This window comes from Desmodus rotundus, chromosome 7 (genome assembly GCF_022682495.2).
Source record: "Desmodus rotundus isolate HL8 chromosome 7, HLdesRot8A.1, whole genome shotgun sequence".
NCBI lineage: Eukaryota > Metazoa > Chordata > Mammalia > Chiroptera > Phyllostomidae > Desmodus > Desmodus rotundus.
In genome coordinates this window covers 135,749,148-135,754,831 of record NC_071393.1, presented here as the reverse complement: position 1 = coordinate 135,754,831, position 5,684 = coordinate 135,749,148, and the positions used below count along the sequence as shown (strand labels likewise).

Here is a 5,684-nt window from a genome sequence, read left to right as displayed (position 1 = left end):
GCTGTGCGGGGGGGGGGGGGGGGGGCTCTGCTCCACAAGTGGGGGTGTCCCTTCTGTCCCTGAGCACATGTCCAGGGTGCGGGACAGACCAGACCTGCCCCTGCAGGGGTGTGCTCCGGGAGGCTGGGTGCCAGCAATCAGGCAGGGTGTGAGTTGGTAGCCACGACCCTTCGAGGAGGGGGCTGCTGGGCCCAGAATTTGGTGAAGGAGACAGGCTTGGAGATCGGGTGCACCAGCACTACCGCAGAGGGGCTGGGGCCACAGGGAGGGGCAGCTCAGACCCACATTCTGACACCCCCCTCCGGTTGCTAGGTGTGCCCTTGATGTTGTCAGGCTCCAAGGCCCTTCCAGAAGCCCCTTCCCCCCCAACTGCCCCACCATTCTTGTCTCCCCATTCCTTTCCACCGAACCCTCCTCCCAGGTTCAGGCTGCACAGCTGCTGGGCCTGGGCCTCCAGCCAACAACCAGCGCCCCTAGACTCCCAGGGCAGCTGTGTTCCCCAGAGGGGGCCAAAGAAAGCCTGGCATGGTGTGCAGAGGTGTACCACTGGCAGCTGGGTTAGTAAAAGCAACATCCTGCACCTGAACACCCCCCACCCCCTCCTGCCTGCACCAGTGGGGGTCTCTCTGCACGGAGGCCTGGAGGAGGAGTAAGGTGTCCCTCCCTGGGTCCCCAGGTAGTGTGACATGGCAAGAGCCCTCGACTGGCTATCCTGCGGCTGGGTGAATAAAACAGGGCTGGGCCTGTGGGTGCTCAGAGAGGCTGTGTGTGTGTGTGTGTGTGTTTTAGAGAGGGGGGTAGAGAGAGAGAGAGGTGGGGGGACATCCAGAGGCACTGGAAGCACACCTGGGAAACCTGGGGACCCAACACTCGTCACTGTTGGGCGGTGCTTTTCCAAGACACCTTGTGCCTCCTGATGGTTTTCCCAGGAGCGTTCCTTACTTAAATGAAAACAAAGTATAGAAGATCGACTGAACTAAAAACTAACGCCCTGATCAGAGCCTTCAGTCTTCCCAAGAAAGGTCTACGGAGAAGGGGACTCTCAGGCACGCGGGGGCATCTCCCGCTGGGCCTGCGGCCCCGCCCCCACCCTGCGGCAGGGGCCCCTTCTGCCCCTAGCTCCCCAAACCCTGCAGCCCCGGAACGCCGGCGTCGCAGTCCCCAAGCAGTTACCTATTCTCTCTGCGGAAGCTCTCCGACCGTATTCCCGTATTCCCCCGTGGACGTGCCTTCGGTGTTCCCAGAGGCTACCACCCCTCCCGACTCTCCAGCCCCTCCCCCCAGGGGGAAGCTCGGGACCGTTCAGGAGCCCTGGGGACTTCTCACTCTTGAGGCTGTTTCTCCTTCCCCTTTATTTTTTCTCTATTCATTAATGTGTATTTTTATCCAAGTCAGGCATTAGTTTAAAGGATACCCACATGAGATGCACAGAATTTTAAAGGATAAATAGGCCTAAAAAACCAACATAGGTCTAGAAGGAAAAGCAGCAGCCCCTCCCACCTGCCCCACCCCCACCCCACCCCTCCCCAGGGGCGAACTCATTTAACTCTTGGCTGCTTCTTCTGGACGTTGTTTGAACGCGGTGGTGGTGCAGTCCCTGGACTCACCAATCTGAGCCACTGCCTGTGGACTTCCTCTTCCTTCGGGAAGATGAGCGCTGAGCCTTCTCACACCCCGCCCTGCCACTCACCATCTTCCTGTCAACCTCTGTCTGCCGTTACCAATACGTAACAATTCTGGGTTAAACCAATATTCAGTCGTTTCATCAGAGCGATTCTACAGGCTTTGTCTGCCACCGCGCCAGGCACTGCAACCATCTAGAACCACCCACTGCAACCATCTAGAACCACCTCACTTTCAGTTGCTCACGGAGCTGATTATTACCTTTGGTCAGGCAGCTTCAGGAATGGCTCCTGCTCTGACCCGCGTGGCGCGGCTGGTTGGGCATCATCCGAAAAAGCAGAAGGACGCCAGTTCGATTCCCAATCAGGGCACACGCCTGGGTTGCAGGTTCGGTCCCGGGTGGGGCCTGTGCGGGAGGCAGCCGATTGATGTTTCTCTCTCAGTTGCTGTTTCTCTCCCTCTCTTTCTCTCTCCCTTCCCCTCTCTTTAAAAGTAAATAAATAAAATCTTTAAAAAACAAAGAATGGCTCCTGTCATCACAAGGGTTAACTAGACTCATCGTGACGCTCACTTCACAGCAGACCCCGCTGCCCGCTCCTGATGCCGGGCACCTGAAGCTCACCTTAGACGTCAGTGATGTCTCAGCAGGAAATGGCAGCCAGGGACGCCCCCACCTGGCGTTCACACCTGTGGGGAGCCCCTCCCCTTGAGTGGGGGCATGACCTGTGTGTGACTCACTCCACCAGTAGAACATGGCAAAGGGCCCATGCGATGAGGTGGAGAAGGGTCTGCGTGAGAGCGCAGCAGGCCTCGCTCTGACCCCGAGGAGTGTGGGGGGCGGGGAGGCGGCCTCCATGTTCTGAGGGCAGCCTCTGGCCCACAGTCGGCCAGGCAGGGAAGGCTTCGGTTCTACACAGCAAGGCGCTGAATGTCAGCAGCAACACAGGGGAACCTGGAAGTAGACCTTCTGCAGCGCAGCGGAGCCTCTAGGAGGGCGCGGGTCCCAGCATGCCCGCGTGTGCAGCCTTGGGAGACCCTAAGAGCGGACCCAGCTCAGTCACGGCCAGACTGTCGACCACAGGGGCTGCGAGACAAATTTGTGGGGTTGCGTGGCGACAGAGAACACACAGCTGTCTTCCCACCCAGCTCTGTGCGCTCGGGGGCTCCGACAGCCTCTCAGCGCTCTTTCCCAGCCCTCACAGGCCTGTCCTCGCCACGGCCCCCCTCCCCTCCCAGCCAGACGGGCCCGTTGGGCATATCTGTCAGCTGTGCAGCAAAGGCACGCTGCAGTAACAAACCACCCCAAACCTCGGGGGCATACAAAGCCTTATGTCCGCTCCACGTTACATGGCACCTGCGGGTCGCTGCAGCTCCGCTCTGTGTCCTTGTCATTCTGCCCCCCCGCCACACACAGAAGGAGCAGTCCCCCGGGGCGTGCTCTTCTCGTGGCAGAGGGAAAAGAGCAAGGGTGGGGCCGCAGGTGACTCTTCAAGTTTTCGGAAAGTGCGACAGGTCACACCCACTCTCTTTCCTTTCACCAGAGCAAGTCGTGTGGCCGGTCCGTGAGAGGCAAGGAGTCACGGGGAACCTTCCAGAAGTGGCGCTGTTGGACTCGAGGGAAGACCCCTCCAATGTTCTGCCTGGGGGTTACATGCTCAGATTTTGGCATCCTGGGAGCAGTAGAGAGAAGGGTTGGGAGGCTGTGGTCACTCAAGCCCCTCTTTCAGCCCCACATTTGTCCCTGCCTCAGCCTGATGCGTCCTGTCTCCCGCAGGGGTGGGCTGGGGGGACCTGCTCAGCTGAGAGCTGTGGGAATCTTTGGGAGTGTATTAGTTTTCTGTGCTCAGTAGCTAAAAGCAACACACACTTATTATTTCAGTCCCTGGGGTTAGGAGTCTGGCTGAGCAGGCCCTCTGCTCCGGGCCTCAAGCAGCTGCCACCTAGGTGCCACCCACTGTGCACGAGGGTTAGCTGGGGAAACACATCTGCTTCCGAGCTCACTGGGTTGCTGGCAGGATTTATGCTGTTGTGGCCGAGTGACCAAGGGCCCCAGCTTCTGGCTGGCTGTGCCGGAGGCCGCCCACTGTCCCTTGCCACACGGGCATGGCTGCTGGCATCACCCAGCCCACAACGAGATCCTCCCTTGGGTCTGCTTAGACAGAGGGTGGCTGTATTCGATTGGTCAGAAGCAAGTCACTCAAGGGGAAGGGACAGTGGAGGGTGTGAGTATCTATGGGGGTCAGGAAGTCATTGGGGTCACCGTAAGATCTGTCTACCGAAGGGGCTGTCCTCAGATGTCACTCCTGCCTCCTATGGTGCCCAGACCTAGCCCCACCGGCTCCTGCGGGTAGCTGGGTGCTTCCCATGGGCACCCCGGGAAGGCTCACTGGCGGCTGCTCCCCTCCTCTGCTGCGTGCCTTCGGTTTCCATTGCCCTAAAATGCGTTGGATGCCTCGCCCAAGGCTGTCTCTTCTCTTGTGTTTATGCCTTTTTGAATTCTTTGCCATCATTTCTATGAAGTTTCCAGAGGAAGTGGAGGTCGGTCCACCAGCAAACCCTCCCCCCCGCACAGCCTTAGCTTTGATGTGGTCTTCCCTGCCCCTCCCCTGCCCATCCTCCACCAGCCACCTCCTGCAACCACCAAGTCCACCCAAGCCCGGGGCCGGGCTCCTTGCATGCACCTGAACGGCCTCAGAGAGACACTGACAGATGGGCAGGCAGACTCCACATTCTTTCCGGCCCCGTCTGACCCAGGAGTTTTCCGGGCACACTGTGGTAGCGAGGTTGGCGACACGGGGTGTGAAGGAATTCACAAAGAGAAGAAAGTGCAGAGAGTAAAGTTTTTACTCACTCTCCAAGAAAGGAGAGGGGCGTGCTGTGGAAAGACACCCCAGCATTGAGGGGCGGGGCTTTGAGCTTTCATCGATTATAATTGGATTAAATAGGGTGGGGGGCGTGCTGTTGTGAGGCCCCTCCGCTGTTGGCAGCATTGTAAAGAGGCTGTAGTTTGTTCCAACGTTACCTTCTGCCTTTGGATGTAGGGAGCGGTTAGTCACGTTCTGTTCTTGCTTTCCAGTAATTTCCAATCCTGGGGACATAAGCTCAGAAGACTAAACCCTGGCTGGTGTGGCTCAGTGGTTGAGTGCTGGCCTGCAAATCAAAGGGTCTCCAGTTCCATTCCCAGCCAGGGCGCGTGCCTGGGTTGCAGGCCAGGTCCCCAGTAGGGGGCGTGCAAGAGACAGCCACACATTGATGTTTCCTCTCTAAAAAATAAATAAATAAACTCTTAAAAAAAAAAAGTAAAATGGCAGTCACCTAGGCAGAATGGCACTGGCTTTATCCTTTCACACTGTGCTCTTTCCTGCCCCTGTGCCTTTGCACATGCTGTTCCCTCTCTCTGGACCTCCTCCACCCTCCCTCCTCCCCGCCCTCCACCATTCCTACCTGCCTGCAGCCTAGGGCCCCCTCTCCTGGGAAGCCCTCTGTAACTGTCCGGGCCAGCCCGACACAGCCTGGGTCTTACTGCAGTCTACAAACATCTGCAGAACAGGCCTGGCCCCGCCCCCCGGCCGCCCGCACCGCCACGCGAGGGCGAGGAGGCATCCTGGCGGTGCTGCATGATGAAGCAAGGATTCTCCTTCAGCTGGGAGAGCCCTGAGAAAACGCATGGGGGCCGGAGGGATCTATCAAAATCCTCTTCAACCGCCCTACACCCCTGCTGGGAACCCCTCCGTGGCTCCTCCAAGCTGCTGGGCTGAAATCCAAAGGCCTGAGTGCGGCCCACAATGCACCACGGGCCCTCTCCGCGCCCCGCCCCCACCTCATTGTTCTTTCACCGGAGTGAGCCCAGGAGTGCTTGCCAGTCTCGGGGCCAACTGGCTTGGAGCGCGTTCTATCCCGGTGCCCCAGTCCTGTCCAAACTCCCCGCAGGCCTGAGTCTGTCTCCCCAGGGTGATCTGCCCCCTCCCCCTAGTTCTGTGGGGTGTGGCCTCAGGCTGAAGGCCCCTGGGAAAGGGCTGTGTCAGGCGCCCAGGAAGTGCCCCCGGGGCTATCTCAACAAG

General features: G+C 58.9%; 1 long non-coding RNA gene across 2 annotated transcripts; it reads right to left on the bottom strand.

Moving 5' to 3' along the window:
• Window positions 1–2,173: 2,173 nt before the first annotated feature.
• On the bottom strand, window positions 2,174–5,378 carry LOC123480447 (uncharacterized). Of its 2 annotated transcripts, XR_008427437.2 has the most exons (4): window positions 5,068–5,378; window positions 4,646–4,886; window positions 4,305–4,393; window positions 2,174–3,293 (listed from the first exon to the last, which is right to left on the bottom strand). It is a non-coding gene; the product is annotated as an uncharacterized lncRNA (long non-coding RNA). The 2 variants fall into 2 exon arrangements; XR_011651457.1 differs by lacking the exons at window positions 2,174–3,293; window positions 4,305–4,393 and having other exon boundaries at window positions 4,450–4,886.
• Between the last annotated feature and the right edge of the window lie 306 nt (window positions 5,379–5,684).